Below are 24,984 nucleotides of genomic sequence, written 5' to 3'. Positions count from 1 at the left end.
TCCTGAGCTTCACTTTTGAGGAATGAAAAATATCAGTTTGTATTTTTTCATTTTTGCACTGGGATTTTGTATATTTACCTAGAACCTATATCTAAACACTTACTTTCATACTCTCTACAGAGCAGCCTTCGAGAATGACATCTTCTAGAGGTTTTAAACTCAAATCACCACGATCCCTCACCATTGTCCATGTTGGTTAGGGTTCACATGAGTTGCATATATTATCTCAAAGGGTAACACAGTGGAAAGCGGATCCCCATTTGTGCATGTTTCCTTCTATTATAATCAACTCCTCTGTTTATAGCTGCCTAAATACCAAAATCTTATCTGATCTTGGAAGCTAAACAGATTCAATTCAGATTAGTACTTAGATGGGAGAGTACAACACATACTAGGTGCTGTAGGCCTTATTTCAGAGGAAGAAGCCAGCAAAACCACCTCTGAGTATTCTGTGCCTAAGAAAACCCTATAAAATTCATGAAGTGACCAAAGCCATAAGCAACTTGAAAGCACATATAAATACTTCTGCTTCTACTATAATCACTTCTTTTGCCCTTAGGCAGACAAAGAGAATGAGCTATTGACCTCAAACAGCTCTCTTTCACAAGGTATAGCAAAGGGCAAAAACTGACCATCCAAGGCCTTGGCTTTACAGATAATCTAGCAACATCCCAAACTGCTTGAAAAATGCAAGCAATTGTTTAACAGAAACATTGTTGGCTGTTCCTTAAAGTGTAATACAGAGAAATTATCTTGGAATGCAATCTACCCGCTGTGTCCCAAACTGTCAAAAGATACAGCTGAGGACATGATTTGAAGATGAGTAACACCCACAGTTGGTGTTCACATATTTGCATGGGCACTGGCACAAATACACAATGCAGTGAATGTCAGCCGCCTACCCAATGTCATCTTTGGAAAGAGATATTTCTGGCACTGTAGTATCCTAGCAATACAGAAGTCTTCTGTGTGGCCTATGAGGAACAGCTACACTAAAAATAGGGAATGGAGAAAGGTGGTTAAAGCTATCTGTATTGCATAGAGCTGCAGTACTTTTTGCACCAAGAGTGCTGGCTCTTGCACAAACAGAAACAGATATGCACACTATATTTAGGGCTAGATACTGCAAACCAACTCATAAATAGCCTCAGCCAAGGTGAACACAGAAACTGAAGTAAGGGACTTTGCAAAAACTCAGTTTTTCTTAGTACAGAGTGGTTACTAAGACAGCAAGGTAAAGCAAAAAAGGAGAAATACTTAATGTAAGTCCACATTGCACTAGTTGCTTCATTTTAGACTTCAAAATTTCTGAACCAAATTCTTGACACAGACACATTCCTTTAAATGGCACTGTAATAGCACAAGATTTATTTTTCTATGGCCTTAATGCATATCACTGTTGTAACAGAGGATGGGAAGATCATTCGGGAAATTGAGTGTGTGTGTGTGTGTGTGTATTCTTGAGGGACTAGACTGCTTAATCCTGCCATATCTTGTAACATAAAAAATAATAATGGAGACATAATCAAGATTACTGGTAGCCAGGGCGAAGGTATACAATTAAATATTTTAAACAACAGTGATAACCGAAACCCCGGCCTTTAAATTAATTTAAAAACGCAGCGGGGAGTTCCGCAGGTTACTCCCCAAAGGAACGGAGCGGGACCGCAGCAGACTATTATTAAAAGATCTTTTTTTTCTTCATTTTCCCCTTCCCTGAACTATGTAACAAATCCCCCCAATAAAAGTAGCATTTATTTTTAACAAGAACACTCTCTATCTGGTTATTTTGTATCTTTCTCTGACTCCTTCCTTTGCATGCAATTTCTCTCTCTCTCTCGTCCCTTTAACTCTGGCTGAGGTTTCTCCGCCATAGATTAATATGGCGGACGATACAAATTGGCTCATATCTCTATCAAAATTACCCCTAGAACGCTCCTCTTTTAGTCCTAACCCTTTCTAAGGCTCCTGACTCGAAGACAACCAGCGGAACCGGAATCGGTCCAGTTTTCGGCACCTCAACAGCTGACTGTCAAAACGGGACCGACTGCTCCTTTCAAGCCAAACTCCAGCCTTATCCCGGACTTTCCTCTCCCCGCGACTCGCGGAATGGTTTTAAGAGATCCCTAGCCCCTTTCTGTGAACTGGGGATGGGGGGATCGCTCTCTCGCTGGGGAAACATAGTTCTCCAAGAACCCTTACCCTCTCTACAGCTGCCAGGGGGTGCCCGGACGGGTGCCCTCCACGTTTCATTCATACTTTCATAATTTTATGAAGGAGAAGAACACTCTTCCCCAGACCTATCCCTGGACTTATGAAATCTTATACTTCCAAAGACTACAACCCACATGTGCCCCTTCCCCATGCCATCTCTATGAATTCCTTATGAACTCTTTTTCCTCATGTATTTGTGAATTTTCATATTCTATGTACTTGGACACTCTCATGACTCACTGTTGTATGAACTTCATGAATTATGAAATCATGCTGCTAGAACTCCACTTCTATATTGGGTTCCCCAGAGGTTGTAAACTTCGTTCTTATCAAATGTTTTCTATTGTTTATATCATTCATGATTCCCCTTTATGCAATGTCACCCACCTTTATGGATTCTCCTTTATTTCCTTGAAATCTATCTATCTGCCTATATGTATTTGTACTCTTTGGGATCCCCGGAAAATATGTATTCTTCCCAGCAGGGTTTATGTTCCAACTTTATTTTATTTTTCATTCTATCCCATATAATTGTCAAATCATGAAATCAAATGGGAAATATTATGACCCCAACGTGAACCTTAGCCCTATGACCCAGACCTCCCTTCCCAAAAACAAAAGGATAATCTGCCACAGTTTAATCCAATCTCATTCCGATCGCATGGACAATATAGGGCTTGAGTCACCAAATTCCTAAAGGTGACTCGCCCCCAAGGCAAACATTGTCATATCCCAGGCCAGGACGCCTCAGGAAGACACCCCTGTGGAGCCCGTCAATGACGGCTCATCACCACCCTCCTCTACTTCCCCCTGACATATCTAAAAATCTGTGAACGTGACAGGACCCCGGACACCCTCCTTGATGAGTGCCATTAATTCCTTTAGAAATCGGCTGGGCCAGAATTAATCTGATATTTCCTGTCCTGTCACCTCATTGTTTCAATAGCTCCCGCCTCCTCCTCTCTGATTGGCCCGAGCGGGGACAAAAAGCGGCTCCCCATTGGGCCAGCAGAGCAAGGCGGGAAACGAAAGCCCGCCTCGTTCAACCTCCCAGCCTATCCGCGATCAGATGGGCGGGGGAGCAGGGCGGGAAATTCAAAGGGCTGTCAGACCGAAACATTGTATAAATATGGCTTTATTTGAAACATATGTTACGCTAGTAGATTTAATGATCGCTATTAGCGTCCTTTTCAGCTGAATTGCTCAATAAAGACTCCTTGGCGGATTTTCCTTCATCTTTGGCGGACCTTCTTCATTTCAGGCTTCAGGTTGCATTGCGGCTTATATTCTCCTTTTGGCTTCGCCAAGGTCCGTTCCCTCAGGACCGGGTCGGGTCTCTCCTAAAGGGCCCGATCCCCTAAAGTGCGGTCGACAACAACAGGTTGTAGGTTTATCTACAAAACCAGAGGTGTGTTTCAATTTCATTTCTGTTTAAAAGAGACCTGTACTTCTGAAAAACAACCAGTAATATCAAATCAGTTGTAAGGTACAAGATATTGTGAAGTATTAACTGAAGTATGACTTTGGGATGTGCAATGAACTGTGACAAGTACTGCAGTTGTCACTCTTAACACATTTCAAATAATCCACTATATTCTATAGTAGCTGGCTAGCAATTTTAGTATTCAAAAGATAATAGCATTATGTATTATAATAGTTTATCACAATCAGAAATACATTGATTTTTTTCAACTAAAATACTGTGCTAACCAATTTTACCTTGTATTGTTTATGCAGTTATATTTGTGTGCATTTGTCGAAGGCTTATAATTACAATTTTACTCATAAGCCATTTTCTTGTTTGAAAATCTACTGCAACCAGGTATATTTCTTCATCTATGCTCCATGTTACTGCCAGTAATGAAAATTATTTTCTCTCAATCAAATTGCATTTTAAAGTATTGTTGCTTATCTATGAATTTGTGAAGTTTTAAGTATTAAATGTATTGTTATAACCAATGGATATCAGGTCCTATAAGCTATATTTAAACTGTGTATATTATTAATGTATTTGCGATGTTACTTTTGTAACATTGTGAGCTGCCCCGAGTCCCCACAGGGAGATGGTGCCGGGGTATAAATAAAGTTTTATTATTATTATTATATTTCAGAGGAAGGAACTGGCCAAAAGCACTTCTGGGTATTTCTTGCCTAATAAATCCCTATTAAATTCATAGGGACATCATAAGTTGACAGGCAACTTGTAAATATTATATACAGCAGTACTTACTTAGGCGATCCCTCATTGTCCGAGTATGATAGCCTTACAAGTGTAGTGTCTTGACGGTGGGTACACAAGTGACTGTAGAGCCCTATTCTTGACCTGCATGTTCTTCCACAGTGAGGACAAATATTTAATTATATAATACTTACCGTAAATATCATATAATTGTATATGCTAGAGAAATAGTGAAGCTAAGCAGGATCAAGTTTGGTTAATACTTGGTTGAGAAACCACCAACAAATACCCAGTGCTGTGGGCTATATTTCAGAGTAAGGAATTGGCAATCCTAAGGCAATGGTTCCCAATCTGCGAGTCCCCAGATGTTTTGACCTTCACCTCCTAGAAATCCTAACAGCTGGCAAACTGACTGGGATTTCAGGGAGTTGTAGGCCAAAAACATCTGGGGACCCCAGGTTGAGAACCACTGACCTAAGGAAACCCTATGAAATTCATGGAGCTGCTGTAAGGTGATAACCAACTTAAGGCACATGTAAGAGTGAAAAATCCCTTTCAGCTTTAGGGCTGAATTTATTATTATTATTATTATTATTATTATTATTATTATTATTATTATTAAACTTTATTTGTACCCCGCTAGCATCTCCCGAAGGACTCGATGCGGCTTACAAAGGCCAAGGCCTCAACACACAATATAACAATACAAAACAAAGACAAATTAAAAGAATTAAAACAGTATAAACCACAAGCAATAACAATACGCTAAAACACAATAGAACTGGGCCGGGCCAGAGTAATGGGTACAAGATTAAAAGTGCTGATGTGACAGGTGATATATAAGGCTTATAGGGCAAGTGCAGAGTGCGATATGCGATCTTAGTTTTAATAAAGTGCTTATGGGACTTGGTATTGGAGATTTCCTATTAATCTGGGAAGGCACATTGGAACAGCCAGGTCTTCAAGTTCTTTCTGAAGACTGCCAATGTAGGGGCCTGTCTGAGATCCTTGGGGAGGGTGTTCCAGAGTCGGGAGGCCACCACGGAGAAGGCCCTGTCTCGTGTCCCCACCAACCGCGCTTGCGACGCAGGCGGGATCACAAGCAGGGCCTCTCCAGATGACCGAAGTGAACACGTGGGTTCGTAGACAGAGATGCGGTCACGGAGGTAGGATGGTCCCAAACCGTTCAGGGCTTTGTAGGTAAGCACCTGCACCTTAAATTGGGCTTTTATATTTCAAATATATTTCAGTAACGTCCAATCCAACACTAGTTAGGCCCAAAGGCAATATACTAGAATATCTTAGCTTGAAACTCATAATGCCTTGTAACTGGGAAACTGCCTCAACTCTGGTGTTATAGCAAAGAAATATGGACATTTTGGGAACATCAGAGAATTATGCTCCCCAGGTATCTATGTAGATTCAACTATAGTGCCCAAGGTTTCCCAATCTTCTGTTAAATTTAAGTTTATTTGTTCCAATACCTGCACTTTTAAAGCAGAAAAGCAGACTAACATTCATTCAAACTGCCAGTGACAGTGGGTTGAACCCTTGTGCCGGCAGGACTGATGACTTGAAGATTGGGTTGCTAACCTGAAGGTTGCCTGCTCAAATCCAACCTGGGAAGAGTGTGGATGAGCTTCCTTTATCAGCTCCAGCTCCCTGCAGGGACATGAGAGAAGCTGCCCACAAGGATGGTAAAAACATCAAAACATCCGGGCGTCCCCTAAGCAACGTTCTTGCAGACGGCCAATTCTCTCACACCAGAAGCGACTTGCAGTTTCTCAAGTCACTCCTGACACGAAAAAAACAACAACTAAAAGAATCCAAAAACTTTGCTGATCATACTGCAAGTTCTTTCATTGTTTTCAACCACCTTTTTTTTTTTTTTGCTTTTATATTTCTAGATATATATCCAAACCAAGAGAGCTGGGGCAAGGTCTTGTGGAATGAAGGGATATGGTTGAGATTGTATATACTATCAACCTGCAAGTTTTATACAATGAGATGCAGGGGTAAATCCAGAATATAAACAGGCATCACAGAAAGACATGCATTGCTCTTTGCTTACTGAAAGGGCAGTGTCAAGAGCCCATGCCTGTTGCTTAAAAAAGTTTACATACAGGGCTATGATACTGCGTGGGGATTGGAAAAGCTGGCACCATAACGGCGAGGTATTAATGGTGCAAAGAAAGGAAGATAATAAATCCAAACAAAGTGATGATGGAATTCCAGACCACAACTGAGGAGGACTGCTTTACCCAGAAGATGATGGGAAACAGCCCTGCCGTGAAATAATCCCTTCCTTCCATGTTACTTGAAACGGAAAACGCTCTATAAAACACAAACATTTAAAGGCTGTAAACTGAAAATGCTTCAAGGCCTCCTTGCATAGATCAACAACTCCCTGGGGTGTTGCACAGGTCTTTGAGCAGTTTATTCCCATGTATGCCCAGTTAAAGAGGTTTTACAGCTAACTAAACATGCACAGGAGATAGATATATATATATAATTTGTATATGTCAGCTGGGTGAGGCCTAAACACTTTAAAGGCACTGATTCCTGTCTAAATTTGGAAGCTAAACAGGTTCAGCTCTGATTAGTACTTGGATGGCACCAACAAATACCAGGTGATGTAGTATTTCAGGGGAGGGAACTAGAAAAATACTTGTACATATTCCTTATCTAAGGAAATCCTATGAAATTCATCAGATCACCATAAATTGACAGACACCTTGAAGGCAGGTCAGCACACAGGTGAATATCCACGGATTATGAATGGCATTACCTTCTGCAGTAGAAACTATAGCACAACACAAAACAACTTCTACAAGGATGAAGATGTAGAAAAAACCAGGGCATGCACTGTGATGAAAAATCGCACAGGATGAAGTAAGTTAAACCAAATAGATTTCTAGTTAGAATAAAATATTTAATTTGTATCCCCCTGTGAATCATGATTCCTAGGGGCTTCCTGTGTTGTTTTCATGAATCTTGTTGCTTTTTGCCATCAATTTTTTTTCAAATGATCTTGACTTCCAAATTTAACACTTTAAATACTATGTTGATTTTTTCAGAATATTAATTACATTTTTTTTTAAAAAAGGACATTAAGGCCAAGATGATGTCAAGAAAGTGGAGGGCAGTAGGGAAAGGAGATTATTACAGGTGGATTGATTAAAACAAGGAGGACTGATTCAATTCAGTGGGCCTAAATTTGCAAGACCTGAGCAGGCAATTGGCAACAGGGAAGTGTGTAGTTTAGCAAGGCAAAACTAAAAGGGTCTACTGAAAACTTAAGGATCAATAGGTATTTTTCTTACAGCAAAGGTTTCAAGAGCATAAAGTCTGGCGCATAAGTTACTTAAAGTTATTCTCAGGCTATATGCATGTAAACAGAAGAAATGAGGAATACTGCAGAGAATACAAATGGTCATGAAATGCAAATAGTGCAATAATGGGATCAAAGATGCCAGTGGTTTAGAGTCAGTAAAAGGAATTAAGAAAATATTATATTTTAAATGTATTTTTAATATGTAATACTTCTTTAGTATTTTTAAAATTAAAATAAAACCGTGCTTACACTGCACCCTGGTTCAATGCTCACTTTCTCACCTTCTCATCCCCATGCAGATTATAATGAAATGTAAGATGTTTAGGAGGATCAGGAGGAGAAAGGGGGGAGGTTTTAATCACAGAGAAGAGAGGTCAGCAAGCATTCACCTCTGTAATCTCATGGCTTGAGGGGGGAAGCTAAATTGTCTTCTGTGATAACAGCACTTTTGTATTACTGCTGTAAACCAGGTGAGGATCCTGAGGTGAAGGTTGGTGGCACATGAAACAATTGTTCAGTCCTCTTATCTGGATAAAAGCTGGAGCTGAAGGAGAGGGAAACAACCTTGTTTTTAAGCATTCGATACAATCTGCAGGAGACCTCACAACTCTGTGCTTGGCTAGTTAACTTGATTGAAGGACCAGAGGGTTTTTTTCCCCCTGGTACCGGCAGTGAACGTAATACAAGAGGATGCTCACACAGAGCATTAAATTATAGGGGTAATTCAAAATCCATCCAGAACTGTGCTGTTTATTGGCATTAATCCATGCTGGGGGCAGAAACGTAGGGCACTATTGTCATCCCTCAGTAACAATCTAAAGCAACCATTTTCTTTGAGCCCACAAAATCAAAGCATCATCTGGCTATTTCCACAAGCAGAAGGTTCAATAGGATGTTTCAGAAAGCACAGGCTGAATCTTCAAAAAACGCAAATGTGTGTGAAAGGTGCATGCCTCCCCCTCACACCCTTTTCAGCTTTTATGGGATAATAGGGGGATCAGAATGCCTTCAACATCTTGCTCTATCCCCGGTTCAAACTCTCTGTTAAGCTGCTTTCTTCCTGCCATTCCTTTTGTTTCAAAGTTCAATAAACAGGAAGAAAAGGGAAAGGGTCTTGACAAATCCCATCAAGGATCAGGAAAAGAGCCCCAGTGCCTCCAGCTGACAGGCCGAGTGCCCTGCGCTAATGAGAGGTAAGGAGGAGGAGGAGGAGGAGGCACCTAAGGAGGAGAGACAACAGCAACCCTAAAGGAGGGGGAAATTATTTACGCTGAATGGAGCAGACAGCTGCACAGGCCAGGGCTTCCCACACCAAAAAGTAGGAAATCCTTCCCAGTCTTCCCCATGTTCGACTTGGGACTCCCACCTTTTGCATCCCGGGAGAGGCAGCCCAAAGCCCAACAGCTGCATCCAGCTGAGACTGGAATCTGCTGCTGAAAGGCTTTTGTGCCATGGATGCCTCCATCACAATAGCCAGGCAAACACACACAGGAGGGTCGGGGTTAACTCTTTGATCACCACTGCCCTAAGGGACAAGACTAGAAAGCTTTCTTTCTAAGTGGCACCGATCATAAGATTCCTGGGGCAAGCAAGGAAGATCTGATAGGTCTGGGGTGGTCTGCAAGTAGATTGAGAAAAAGCTCTCATTCCAGCAGTCTGAACTGTGGCAAGTAAAGCTGGGGATTTAAAGGAGAAAAACACACATCAACTATGACTGTTGTTATTTGCTTCCAGTCCTTTCTGACCTATGGTTACTCACCAGTGCTAGCCTTCTGTTTATAATTTATAATTTAACTTCAGCATTCCTTACTTATTGAACATGAGCATCAGTAGATTCTTGACAAGGCTTTCATGAGGTCCTGATGACTATTTTGAAAGCTTTGTGTTATACTTGATGTATATGTGGAGTCCCCCCCCCAAAGGTACCAAATGTCCCCAAAATGAAAAATGAGTTATAGGTGGCAGCACATTAATGGCCAGGAATAGAATATTATGTACTGATCAAAACTATCAAAATGTACCAAACCACTTTGGCACAAGTTCTCAAGTCAGCTCTGACACGATTAAAAAAAACAACAACAAACCTTTGGCACAGGGCTTGGAAAATGGCATTTACAGCATCTTTTTTCCCCGATTCCTGTAAAAAATTGTTCAGGTGATTTGGTACTTTTTGGAAACAACCCCACATATAGATGTAGATTCTTCCCAACCATTTTTCACAGTCCAGGTAATCTGCTCAGGTCCTCCAAATGTCTAGATGTTGCTAGGAATGTTATTGCCATTGCAAGCTTATAATTCAAGTAAGAAAGTTAGTGCATCGATTCTTGAACTTTTCAGTGACTTGTTACCTCAGCAGACCATCCAAAGAAGCAGGCAGGAGCACCAAAGTTCCTGTAACTGTATTCATTCTGTGCTTAATTTTGTGATTATGTATTGGTAGCATGGCAAAAATACAGGATTAAAATGAAGACCACCAAGATAAAAAAAAGGAAGGAAAAGAAATGTGATGGTCCACGCACATCACCATTTCAATTCATAGAAACAGTGACAAAATGTTTTAAAACCCAAATATTTTAGCACCATATATATATAGATAGATAGATAGATAGATAGATAGATAGAGAGAGAAGAGGTAAAGGTTTTCCCCTGATATTAAGTCCAGTTGTGTCCGACTTTGGGGATTGGTGCTCATCTCCATTTCTAAGCTGAAGGGCTGGCATTGTCTGTAGCACCTCCAAGGTCATGTGGCCGGCATGACTGCATGGAGCACCGTTACATATGTACAGTGGGAAAATTAGATGTTATGAGGATGCCTGCCATGGATGTGGCGAAATGTCAGGAGAGAATTTTCTGGAACATGGCCATACAGCTCAGAAACCTCACAGTAACCCAGTGATTCCGGCCATAAAAGCCTTCGACAGGTTTCTATAATGCTGCAGAATTCTTTACCTTGAAGCTGGAATCTCAGATTCACACAAACTTTTTTTTGCTCTCAAAATATGCATAACAAGCACAATATATCTTCTGATTTGTGTGTGTGCTTTCAGTCACATGTGAACTCATTGTGATTCCATAAATTTTATAAGATTCTCTTAGGCAAGGAATATTCAGAGGTGCTTTTTCCAGTTATTTCCTCTGAAATATAGCCTGCAGCACTCAATGTTCTGTGGTGGCTTCCCATCCAAGTAACAACCAGGGTTGATTTTGCTTGACTTCCTGCTTGCAGAACTGTATGGAAAGTTTATTCAAGCACACATTACAAAATGCCTCCAAACCTACCAGTATCAACAAATGGGGTGGGACATATAATAGACATCTGTGAGGAAAACCCCACTGACTTTTTAATATCCTAATAATGTAACACTATCACGTTTAGGCTAGAAAACTTTCAGATGGAGGCTTGTCCTTAAGGATATGTAATATCATCCCAATAATTATCTTCCCAGAAACATGCAGAAACAATGTGTAGAATTCCTCACAGCAATTTCTTAAATCACCTAAACCATTTCTACAGCATGCTGACATACAGCTGCACATCTGACTAAGTAGCTACTTTTGTATTTGGCACCTGGACAAAAGAAGAGGACCAACCTGCCTGGGCTTGAAAACAGTTAACAGCCCTGGGCTTTGGGAAATGAAACAATAGCACCATTCACCTGGAAACTGCAGGAATAGCAAAACCTTTCCATTAACTCATGTCTTCTCCGACTAAGTTGGCATTCTGGAGTTGGCAAAGTTACAGAAAAGTACTGCTGAATGTTCAAGCCAAGAATGCAAAGCCAGTGGTTCAGGAAAGGAAGAGAATACAAAAGGTGATGACTACCAGAGAAACTTCAAAAGACACCATACAATAACAGGGTTAAGTGAATCAATGGAACCTTTTCATATAGAGGCACATCATAAAGCAGTAGTTGTCAGGTGTCACCATAATCAGCAGGAATCCAATGATGACAAGCCATAAGAGTTGGCTTTAGCTGGACCAAAGAGACACTTTCTGCACCAGAGATACCCACACTAAGGCCCGCGGGCCTGATGTGGTCCTTTGAAGTAATTTATCTGGCCACCACCCTAACCTAGGGTTGCCCTAAGTGTGAAATAACTTGAAGGAACACAACAACAACAATCCTAATTATCTTGACTATATCATCAGCCAAAAGCAGCTCCACACTTCCCACTGAAATACTGGTAAGTTTATGTTAGTTAAAGAAGTTCTTCGTTGTTTCATGTTTTTTTGCACTACAAATAAGATATGTTCACATTGTGCAGTGTGCAAAGGAATTTGTTCACATTTTTTTTTCAAGCTATACTCTACACTCCAACAGTCTGAGAGACCATGAACCACTTGAGTACCCCTGCTCTATACAGAGAGGCTTGCAACATCAGCAGATGACTTACACAGTCATGGCTTTTGAGTCAGAGGCAAGTAAGGCATGCATGGATCAATTACTACAGTCTTTTCCACCTGGAGCATAAATATCATTTTATTATTTACCACATGGCATCCCCGTGTTCTTCAGGACTAACTGCAATTCACATCACTAACATACACATTGGTGAGGGATCATAGGAAATGAAATCCAAAACATATGATGTCTTGTTGAGAAAGGCATCTTCAGATTAACTATAGAAAGCGTCTTACTTAACTCTAGTCTAAAAGACATATACCAGAATTGTCCAATAGACATAAGATCTCACTGCTTTAGACAGTCATGAATGTTTATTTTACAGGTGCAATTTCAAGAAAATGTATTTTTGGAAATGTAGTCAGCTTAACATTTATGCATATTTCATACTCATATCCCATGTATTCCTCTTTCTTTCTTTCTTTCTTTCTTTCTTTCTTTCTTTCTTTCTTTCTTTCTTTTTTTCATGTTATCATCATACTTTTTTAAAAATCCAATAAGTATTAAAAACAAAAACAACACAAGTGCAATAATTGTGTTACCATCTATCTAGTACTTGAAATGTAAGGCTGTGGGACTATAGGGAGCAATTTCTGATTGTTTTTTCATTAGTTAACTAGACCAGCAAAGGCAATCAATACATTGCTAGTGATAGCATAATCTAAACAATATAAAAACTCGATGTATGAGACAGGATTTTTGTCAACAAAGAAGCTTGTGCTAAAAGGGAGAACATGCTAGTGGATTAAATACCCCGAAGGCACTATATCAGGACTGATCTAGGAAGCTAAGCATGTTCAGTTCTGCTTAGTACTGAGATGGGAGATTACCAATTAATACCAGATGCTGTAGGCTATATTTCAGAAGAAGGAACTAGCAAACACATTTCTGGATATTCCTTGCCTGAGAAAACCCTTTTCATAGAGTTACCATAAGTCAAGAGGAACTTGAAGGCACATACACTCACTCAAGGAGCACAGCACCCTCCACGAAAGTCTCCTCTGAAGTGCAAAGGAGGATTAACATAGAACTTTAGATCACTAATCCCACCACTCCTGAACATTAGCAAAACTCTGTATAATTAGACTGGGTGTTAACTGAAAGGGATGCATGTGTTAGAAAGATGCTGAATGCATCTCAGAACAGGTGCTGATAACAAAGAGTCCTCACCTCATCAAGGTCTCAATACTCTCAAAAACACCTTTAACAGAAAGTACAACATCACTGACTGTTTCACTGCTTCCCTTCCTTTCCGAGTTCTTTGGCGGCCCCATTAGGAATTTTTTCCAGAGCGACTCTTAAGAAGCCGAAACCTTTAATCTGTTGCCAAAGTTCAGGTAACATTTTTAAGGTCACATTCACTGGCTTAAAGTCGTGAGTTGTTGTCAGAGGGAAGGGAAAAAAGAATGAGAGAACAGAGTGTAATTGCTGATAAAACTGGACAGATTTATTTTGGAACACATACAATGAAAGCTCTAGTACATGCTATGTGAAAGGACTATGTTTATAGGAAGCAGAAGTATTGAATAAACCTGACTTATATGGTTACAAGTAGGGGAATGTCTGAGTGGTGTGGTGGTTTGAGCACTGGACTGCAACTCCTGAGACTAGGGTTCAAGTCCCTGCTCTGCCATGGAAACCCACTGGGTGACCTTGGGTGAGTCACATTTCCTAAGATGAAGGCAAATGGAAATTCTGAGCAAATCATGTCAAGGAAATCTCATGACAAGTTCAGTTTAGAGTTGCTACAAGTCTGAAATTTGTAATCACACAACAACAACAACAACAACAACAACAACAAGGGAAATGATTAATCAGTTTGATTAGTCAATTAAAAAGCTTAATGATCAACTAAAAAGCACCTTTATTAGATACCTGCCTTTCTACCAGGGGTCAGTCCATGCAAAAGAGACAAGTGCTAACCCAGAAGTCACTTTCAACCCCAAGGTCCCCACTCTGTACACCCTACTGCAAAGTGTGTGTTTGTTTTTTAGAAAGGTAATTCTCAAATGTAGTTTTCTAAAATATTTTCTCCCAAACTCCCCAACCTGTTTCCCATAAAACTTGTAGTGCTCTTCTAGTCACTTCTGGACTAGATATTTTTGGTAATTTTTGCATGTGGATATTATTAGTGCTATCATATATACATTATACTTTTCAGTAAAACAACCAAAACACAGCCAGAAGTATGCAATCTAAAATAATAGTTGCATAGATGCACATAGATGGAAGGAAGAATAACAAAACGCAACACTGTACAATATAATTGCAAAACAAATCATTTCTAAAAAAATGCAATACAAGATAATACAAATGAAACCAGCCAATATATGTAATAAAATATACAAGACTACAAAACAACATCATACTAAAACCCAAAAGCTTTAGAAAACTAAAAAAGTTTTCAATTCAATTTTAAAATCAATGAGGAAAGTAGCAGTAGATGGAAAACTGGTTCTTAGACCCCAGTGGTATATGCTTTCTCAGTCTACCCTCTCTAAAAAGTTCAAATATCTCTTCTAAGGCTCAGTTACCAGCAGTAAGGGCTTTAAGCCAAAATTTGCTGCTTCCATCCTGAAAACGTATCTGAAACAGAATCTAGACACCTCACTAGGAAAGGTTTCCCCCCACTGCCTTATATAGAATAATAATCATTGGTTCTTGTTGACTACAATAAATTCTCAACATTTGTGGGTTTCATTTTTTGTGGATTTGATTACTCATGGGTTTGGTTAACATTTTCTGAGAAACTCTAGGTCCTCCAGTGCAATTTCCTCTGGAAGCTGACCCTTGAGCAGAGAGGTACAAACCTGTGGCCCTCCAGATGTTTGTGACTCCAGATTCCAGAAGCCCTAACCTAGAGCAGTGGTTCTCAACCTGTGGGTCCCCAGATGTTTTGGCCTTCAATTCCCAGAAATCCTAACAGATGGTTTTACTTTGTTTAATAATGTGTATTATGTTGTTATGTAATCTTTGTGTTGCTTTTATGACTGTAAACTGCCCTGAGTCCCATCCGGGAGAGAGGGCAGTATATAAATAAAGTTTTATTATTATTATATTGCTGGGATTTCTGGGAGTTGTAGGCCAAAACACATGGGGACCCATTGGTTGAGAATCACTGCTCTAGAGCCAGGCTGAAAGGTCTAGAGCAGTGGTTCTCAACCTTTGGTCCTCCAGGAGTTTGGACTTCAGCTCCCACAATTCCTTACAGCTGGTAAGCTGGATGGGATTTCTGGGCGATGAAGTCCAAAACACCTGGAGGACCAAAGGTTGGGAACTAATGCTCTAGAGTCCTAGACAGAACACCTCTATAGAAATCTTTAGGTGCTCCAATGGGATTCTATGGTCAGCTTCCAGCTGACACTGATCAGTAAGTCATGTTGGAGGACCTGGAAATTCCTAGAGAGTTGCTCTTTCAGGTGTGGCTTTCATGGAACCTTTGCCCTTAATCCCTTTTTAGTGCACATTCCTATCTGATCCACAAAAGGGGATTCCTTCAGCCCAACTGCAAATTCAGATGACCATAGCTCTTCATCCTTCCTACAGACCCTCACCACCATGAAGCTTTCCTGCCCGGACAGCCATCTCTGTCCAAGAAAAAAAAAAGTGAAAACGAGAGAAGATTTGAAACATGTTTTGCTCTCTTTTTTTACCTCGCTCATCAGGAATACTGGGAGGCAAATGAAGATGGCTGAAGAATCAGGCATAAGGAAGTAAGAATTGGAGCAGATACACTGGGCAGGTGTGAAAACCATATGGCAACAAAAACGTTGCCCCATACATTCCTGTCACATGGCTCACAGTTTTGCCTATAGTCAATGCCGCCCTCATGCCGAAAACAAATATCCCACATTTTTGTCAAAACTCAGTAAAGCCAGCCTTACATATTCACTGAAGTTAGAGGCACAGGATCCATGTGAAAGTGAAAACCAGGAGACTAAAAAATGCTATTTTAATTTTGTGTTTTTTTATCCAATGGTGTGATATAAATCTCAAGAAGTATGTGCCCTGCACACTTTTCTTTGTAGCCAAAGATAATACCTCTTTAGGAATTGCTAGCTCCTCCAGCAGAACTCCATTGTCAATTGCTGCTGGAAGCTGACCACAAAATAGCATTAGAGGACCTCAAGATTTCTAGAGAGAACGTTTTAAACAAATCTGTGTATAATCAAATCCACAAAAGCCAAAACTGCAAATAGGGAGGGTTGAACTGTAATAGCAAGGGAACATTTCTCTCTGTCCCTCTACCCTCTCAGCGTTGTTTGATGGGAACAAGAGACAGGGCTGCTCCCACACTTTTGAATTCCCTCTCTAGAGAGACCAGTACGGCCCCATCCTTGTTTTCCCTCCAGGGTCAAGTAAAAGCATTCCTGTTCCAAGAGGCCTTTACAAACCAATGACAATTGGGCTGTTAATGCTATATAACACTGTTTTGAAGAATTTCATTGAGTTTGTATGCAGTGTTCTAACATGTTTTAACAGTTACAAACTGATTGTTTTTAAGCTTAGATTTAAACTTTCATTCTGATTTTTGTATTGATTTTAACTTCAATTTTTAAAAATATGTTATTAGCCACGATGAGGTGGGATAAAAATGAATAAAATAGGAAGAATACTCTGGGATTTCAGATAAATGTCTTTCCAGTACTCACTAAAGATAACAAGGATTATATTTGTGATTTTCTATATGCCAGGGGTTCTCAAACTGTGCTCCATGGAGTCCTTGGGACTCCATGAGTGATAGTCAGGGGCTCCGTAGTACCATGCTGCTTCTCACCTCCTCCTCTTTCCTCTTTCTCCTGAGAAATGCAGGGAAATTAAAATTTGGAGATGCCAAAACTGCAGCAGTGTCTTCCAGAGGCACAGACCCTTTCTCTCCAGCCTCCCCCATTGCCCATATTATTTTCCTTGCCACCCAGAATGTGTCCCCCCCCCTTCTTTGCTCCCAAAACCCTATTTCCCCCCCACCGCTCAGGATGTTTTGATTGTGTTTTTCCTGCATGGCAGAAGGGAATTGAACTGGATGTTCCCTGTGGTTTCTGCTATTATTGTTGTTGTTGTTCATGTTGTTGTTATTATTGCAAAGGATAGATAGCCATCTGTTGGGAGTGCTTTGATTGTGCTTTCACTGCATGGTAGAATGGGGTTGGACTGAATGGTCCCTAGGGTCTTCCACTAAAATACTGTTACGTTTATGTTGGTTAAAATTGTTCTTCATTTTAAATATTGAATTTTTATTTATTTATTTATTGCACTACAAATGAAATATGTGCAGCGTGCATAGGAATTTGGTTATGTGTTTTTCAATTAGTTCACACAAAAACTCTCCTTCCATCTGCCACTGGCCTGGCCTATCTATAAAATTTTAAAATGCAATGCAGCCCCCATGTCTAAAAATTTTTCCATGCCTGATACACACACACACACACACACACACACACACACACACACAGAGGGACATTATATATAATATATGATCTAAACATTTCTTGGGGTTACATGAGAAACTTTTGCTTCAAAAAGTGCTTTGCGGCTGATAATGTCTGAGAACCTCTGGTGTATGCAATGTGGATGTTTTACCCCTAATTATGATCCTTCTCTAAATTAGGCTATCTGAAGACTAATGCTACTTTTAGTCTTAAAATGGAGAAAATGTTTCTTCTGAGATTTCACCTTCTGCTACATACCCATGCATTATCTAAATCCAAGAGAGAACATTCTTCCTCCTTTTTAATGTTACTGTGTAAGTAATGTTCCACATATTTATACATATAATCATTCACCCAATTAAAATTTTGAGGTGATTAAAAAATGATTAGGTGACAGTTACAGCTTTAACCAAACTACACCAGAGGTGAGTCAATTTTTAAGTCTGACACAAATCTGACTTGCAGCTTAAAATATAGAAAATGTGATATGCTTGTTACATGCTCTGAATTGATCTTTCAAAACAGCCTGGAGTCCACATTTTATATGGAAAGTAAATGGACGATATTAGTTGAATATGAAAAACCAAGAAAAATGTGGTACCAAAGCCTTATTGAGCTTTATATTAATCAAATGGGAACTATTTGGTTTTAATATAAAAGGATGAGACATATTTATCTCTGGTTACTACTAAGGTATATGGACTCCCACTCTCCCTTTTCCCCAGTAACAATAAAACTCAAGGGGTTATACTGCAGAAGCCAACTAAATAAAGCCCAAGTGGCAGGATACTGGAAATTCCAACATCAGTGTCACTTTTAGAGCCAAGTCATCAAAAAGACAGAACCCCAAACTTCCTATTTTGCCATAGATTCCCATCCATTCTTGGACTATGTTCAGGAATATGAGGGCCCCACCTGTCCAACAGCTTTCAATATTATTTGCAAGCAGAGAACAGAGGCATCTTGAAGCAGTTAGGGTATGGAAAAACTATTGTCCTTCAGATGTTTTTGGACTACTCTCATTATCCCTGATTACTAGTCATGATACTAGTTTGAGGCCAACAACATTCAGAGGGACCCACCGTTGAACCAAGTAGAAACATAGGAAGCCGCCTTATACTGAACTGAAATGTTGATTAATTTAGCTCAGTATTCTCAACTCTCTGACTGGCAGGAAGTGAATCTCCAAAGTTTCAGGCAGGATTCTACCTGGCGATTGCAGGAAATCTGGTCCCTATCTAAATACTAATCCTATTTAGGTTCCAAAATCAGATTTGATGTCTTCAATTGGTATAGTGATAAGCAGGACACGTGTTAAATCCAATATCCTCAGGAATCACAAGCATTTTCCCCAAATTCTTTACTCACAAATGTGCACTACACAAGGTACAATGAAGACAAATTGGAGCTTCATGTTTACCTTTCATGACTGAACCATCCACTGCTTGAGGCAGACACTGTGGTTTTCCTAAGATCCTGGTCCTCGACAGACTAGGCACCCTGTTGGTTTTTGTTAGTCACTCCCAGCATCTCATCCTGGGCTTGAAAGTGATTGAGCTCAACAAACAATATTGTATGTGATCACAACAGTATTGTAGTCATCAACAAAATGTATTACATCTACTGAGGTCTATTCAGTGCCTGCTACTCAGGCACAAAGAAACTAGAACATCTAGGAGCTTCACTCCTAAACTTTCAGGAATATGTTCAGTGAAAATGGGGTACAAGTAGTGTCAACAAGTGAGATGGCAGGTATATCCACACTTCCCCTGCACATACTTTAAAGCACATGATGGCAGAAGAAATGGATGCAACACCCAGCCCGCTGAGCTTCACAATAACCAGAGAGGGCAGTTGTTTTCAGCCTAATCAACACAAAACACTTGATACTTTATTGCTATAGGTTGGTAAGCACTTGTGTACTGAGAGCCCTCCATATCCACAGATTCTGCATTCATGGCTTGGAAAAAAATTAATCCCTAAAGCAAACTTTAATTCTGCTGTTGTATATAAGTGATACTATTTTAGTATACCATTGTCTATAATGGGTCTTGGACATATCATGGTTAACTAGGTCAGGTCTTCAGATGCAGCAAGTCTAGAACTGGAGGGGGGATTTTAATCAATGCATGTTTAAACATTTGTGTTGTTACATTTAATTTAATTAATTAATAAAGATTAATAAAAATGTAAGATTTTGATTCACCCAGTATGGCATCTGCTTCTCTCTTTTCAGGGTGAACAATGAAACTACCCAAGCAACAAACTTCTCACCCCATAGAGACATCCTCTAGACAAAATGTGCAGACCAAAAAAAGGAAGAAAGAGAGTTCAATTATTTATATTTTCTGTTTTGCATCTCTGCAGTGGTTGACATGAGGACAGAATCAAAATCACCACAACAATAGGCTGTATGTGAATCCGTTCCAGGGGTAACTGTTAGTCTGTTGCAGCACAAATAACAGCATAAATAACAGTGATCCCCTAAATATTAAGAAATGTATTAGTCCATGAAAGATCATGCTGTACCAAAATCCTAGCCTTATAAGACACCACAAGACTCTTTTTTTGTTGTTGTTAATGCTCTACATCTCTCACACTGCTGCTTAAATACACCAAGGGGAGACTTAACATTAAGAATGGCTACAGGCAATATTAAACAAAAAATATGAAACAAACGATGCTATAGGAAGCATCTCCTTCAGAGAACCGCATTAAAAGACCCAGCATGGCATTGTGGTATGACTGCTGAACTAGAACTTTGAGAGACTGGGTTTCAAATCTCGGCTCAACCAGAGAAATTCACTGGGTGCCCTTGGGCCAGCCTTAGGATGCATCTACACTGTAGAATTCATGCAGTTTTATACCATTTTACCGACCATAGTTCAATGTTGTGGAATCATGGGAGGTGTCATTTTACAAGGTCTCTAAATTCCTCTCCCAAAGAGTGATGGTTGAGACTATAATTCCCGTGATTCCATAGCACTGAGTCATGGTAGTTACAGCATTAGTTAATTTAGCAGTGTAGATGCACTCCTATTCTCTCAGCTTTGGAGGAAGGCAATGACAAACCCTTCTGAACAAATCTTGCCAAGGCACTGCTTCAATGGCCATGTGTCAATGCTATTGGGAGTTGTAGTTTTGCAAGATCTTTCGTTTTCCCTGCCAAGGAGTGCTGGTGCCTTACCAAACTGCAATTCCCATATCCCATAACATTGATTCATGTTAGTTAGTGGTGTTAAACTGCATTAAATCTATAGTGCAGGCATGGGCAAACTTCAGCCCTCCAGATGTTCTGGACTTAAAGTTTCCCCATGCCTGTATATAGTGTGATGCATCATATAACCCTAATTTCACTCCAGTAATGAAGGAATGAAGGCAGAGCTTTTCAAACAGAAGGGGAAGCACTCAAACCACTAAAAAAGAAAGGATGCTGGTTTGGAGATATCATCTTTTAGGATTGATTTTAAGCCCATGTCTCCTCAAGGCGTGCCTGCTCAGGACTGCCACAGCAAGTTAGCTATGCAGCTGCAAGTCCATAAAGCAGCATGACCTCAACACTGGAGCGCTTTCACTTTCTTGGATGAACTCCTGCCAGCAATTATAGAGCTCTGACTTACAGTCTGAGCTATTCTTACTCCTGGTTTAACTCACGGCGCCACCCAACGTCGCCTGGCGTTAAAATAACCCTGGCTCACAGAAGGCATTACTCTTGGCTAGCTTGTTAAAAGCAGTTTGCTCACAAGCAGTATCAGAAGCAGGGAAAACCTGAACCTTGGTACATGGGGTGATGGCTCTGGGGTCCAATCCCCGCTCAGCCATGGGACCTTGTGCAAGTCACACTTTCTCAGCGTCAGAGGAAAGCCAAAATTTAATACTGAGATAATGGAGAGGCAGCATAAAGTTGAGAAAACAGCTCATTTGCAATTGCACTAGTTGCCCATTTTTTGTGGCTGATGATGAACTATTAATAATAATAATAATAATAATAATTAGATACTTGAGAAGTGTTTGACTTGTGATTTTGTGATACGAAATCTATCTTCTTTGCTGTGTCAGACTATGTTGTTGTGTCAATAATAATAATAATAATAAGTAACAATTTTATGTTCCTGGGTTATAAATATCATTTCCTAATTCATTCTATCATAAAAACATGGGAAATGTATATTAAACTGCAAAGGCTTCATTTCTTGCATGACATACTGCAGCACATTTTGCTATAGTTTTCAATGAATATCTCAGAGTCTCAACCAATTCAACACAATTTGTGGCAACCACAAAAACAAAGTTTCTGGATTATAACAACTACTTTCAAAGTAAGTGCAGCACAATTAAACTGGAAATAATACTTTCAAACCAAGAACAGATTTTTTTTCCAGATTTGGTTACATAATGCAATTATTTTATTTCTTACCCGCCTCTCCTCGTGGCGGGTTACAACATTGCTAAAAGACATAATTATCTAAAACATTCCATAAAATACACATATCAGAACATATTTCTACCAAATACATATTAAAATACATAGAACAATGATAAAGCCTGATACCCTTGAATACAGGTGACTTGTAGGATCCTATTTCCCTTTATGAGCCCTTCTCATTTCAGGATCATCTAGAGATGCCCTTCCCTCTCCCCACAGGAACCGGAGGGGGGTGCATCTACACTGGTGAATTAATGCAGTTTGAAACCATTGTTACTGCCATGGGCTCGATGTTATGCACTCCTGGGAGTTGTAATTTAGCAAGGCACCAACACTCTGGCAGAGAAGGCTAAACTCAGGGTGGTTTTTAATTTATTTTATTGGGGTTTTCATTAGTGTTTCACAGCATTTGCTAATATTTATGGTTTTAACTAGTTTTTAATTTTTATATTGTATGTTTTTACTGGCTGTAAGTTGCCTTGGGCCCTTGACTGGGGAAAGGCAGGGTATAAATTTCATTCATAAATCTATACACATAATAAAAGTGAAAATATGTGTGTATGTGGCTGGTATGTCCACTTACACAGACAAGCTCTTGCCTCCACCAACAACTATAGCTCCCATTACTCAGGAGACACCAATGGCCCTCCTTCCAAAGATATTGCAGATTGTAGCAAGCGCGGTGAACATGTACAACCTCAGCCAGTGTCCTCCACACAAACAAGACTGCCTACCACCCAAGTGAATTCTTTCATACGGGGACAATTTCATCCTAGATTTATGTGCTTCTTCCACCAGACATCCCAGTGTTTCTTAGTCTCTCAATTGGTGTGGAATTTGCACGATCCTGCCCACTTCTTCTTTCATAACACTTTCCCACTCTTTTCTACAGTGCACAGCAAACAGAGCAGAATTGATCAGCAACTGAACATACTGGAAGGCTTTGGGGGACTGATTCAACATGATGGAAGTTGTAGTTCACCCTGCATCAAGACAGAGCACTGTGACCCCCACCAGCCATGGACCTGGACCAAATTTGGCACACAGAACCCCCATGACCAACAGGATATGGGGGGAACTGGCCTTCACATTTGGGGAGTTGTAGGTACTGGGATTTATAGTTCACCAACAATCAAACAGCACTCAGGTCCCCACCAACGATGGACCTGGACCTAACTTGGCACACAGAACCCCCATGACCAACAGGATTTGGGGGGAATTGGCCTTTACATTTGGGGAGTTGTAGGTACTGGGATTTATAGTTCACCAACAATCAAACAGCACTCAGGTCCCCACCAACGATGGACTTGGACCTAACTTGGCACACAGAACACCCCTGACCAAAAAAAAAATACTTGAGAGGTTTGTGGGCAATTGACCTTGATTCGTAGAAATTGTAGCTCACATCCAGAGAGCATTGTGAACCCAAAGAACAATGGATCTGGACTAAACTTGGCACGTATACCCGATATGCCCAAATTTGAATACTGGTGGGTTTTGGGAGGAATTGCCCTTGATATTTGGGAGTTGTAGGTACTGGCATTGAAAGTTCACCTGCAACCAAAGAGCACTCTGAACTCGACCAAAGATGGACCTGGACCTAATTTGGTACACAGAAACCTTATGACCAACAATAAATACTGGAGCGCTTTGGGGGGAACTTACTTTGATCAGGGAGAGTTGTGGTTCACCTACATCCAGAGAGCACCGTGAACTCAAACAACGGTGCACACATGCCTGATAAGCCCAAATTTGAATACTGGAGGGGTTTGGGAGGGATAGACCTTGATTTCTGGGAGTTGTAGTTCACTCACAACCAGAGAAATGATGAACCCCACCGACAATGGACCTGGATCAAACTTGGCACACAGAACCCCCATGACCAACGGAACCTACTGGAGGGAATTGAGGGGAACTGACCCACCATGGTGGGAGCTGTAGTTCATCCTGCAGCCAGAGAGCACACTGAACCCCACCAATGATGCATCTAGATCAGGCATGGGCAAACTTCGGCCCTCCCGTTGTTTTGGACTCCAACTCCCACAATTCCTAACAGCCTATCCCAACACCTGGAGGGCCAAAGTTTGCCCATGCCTGACCTAGAGCAAACTTGCCCAACATGATAAACTTTTCGATACTGATGGGAGTTTCAGGTGGTTAACCAGGAGCCCCGGTGGCGAAGTGCGTTAAAGCGCTGAGCTGCTGAACTTGCAGACTGAAAGGTCCCAGGTTCAAATCCCGGGAGCAGCTTGAGCGCCCGCTGTTAGCTCCAGCTCCTGCCAACTTAGCAGTTCGAAAACATGCCAATGTGAGTAGATCAATAGGTACCGCTCCAGCGGGAAGGTAACGGCGCTCCATGCAGTCATGCCGGCCACATGACCTTGGAGGTGTCTACGGACAACGCTGGCTCTTCGGCTTAGAAATGGAGATGAGCACCAACCCCCGGAGTCAGACATGACTGGACTTAACGTCGGGGGAAACCTTTACCTAACCTGGCATGATTTGAGTTGTAGTTCACCCACTACATTATGGATTTTGTAAAATAAGAAAATGACGTTTTGTAATAACCCAGGCATCGCCGGGTACCCAAGCTAGTAAATAAATAAAGAAGATCTTGCAAAGGGACAATTCCCATGATCCCATAGCATTGGCTTCAAGCGCTGTCCAACTGCATTCCTTCTAACCTTGCAGGTGCACCCAGGCAGGGTCTTCTTGGTGGCCGCCCCCAGACTTTGGAAATCCCTCCTTAGAGAGAGCCCTTGGCTTTCTTAAATGCTTTCCACCTCCCTGAATATTTTGGAAGCCCTTAGCGCTGTGTGCAAGGCAAACCCGTCCCTTCCCCGCGCACGCGTACTCACGAGGTCTCGCGCTCCTCTTTCTCCCTTTGAACATAACACCTCCTTCTCCTTCTTTGCTGATCCACTCTGTACTCGATTCCTTTCTCCTCTTTCTCCCTCTCCACTATTGGCTCGGCGTTCGATTACGTTGCCTCTTTCCAT

The 24,984-nt window shown here is 40.8% G+C and overlaps 1 protein-coding gene across 1 annotated transcript in view; it reads right to left on the bottom strand.

The window, feature by feature from the left end:
• large2 (LARGE xylosyl- and glucuronyltransferase 2) overlaps positions 1-24,980 on the bottom strand; it is a 62,957-nt gene extending 37,977 nt beyond the window's left edge. The window contains exon 1 of the mRNA XM_008105604.2: positions 24,844-24,980. The gene's annotated coding sequence lies outside the window, so the exon portion shown is untranslated. The remainder of the gene's footprint in view (positions 1-24,843) is intronic.
• Positions 24,981-24,984: the final 4 nt, after the last annotated feature.

This window comes from Anolis carolinensis, chromosome 1, assembly GCF_035594765.1.
Source record: "Anolis carolinensis isolate JA03-04 chromosome 1, rAnoCar3.1.pri, whole genome shotgun sequence".
NCBI classification, from domain to species: domain Eukaryota; kingdom Metazoa; phylum Chordata; class Lepidosauria; order Squamata; family Dactyloidae; genus Anolis; species Anolis carolinensis.
This window is presented reverse-complemented; position numbering and strand designations above follow the sequence as displayed.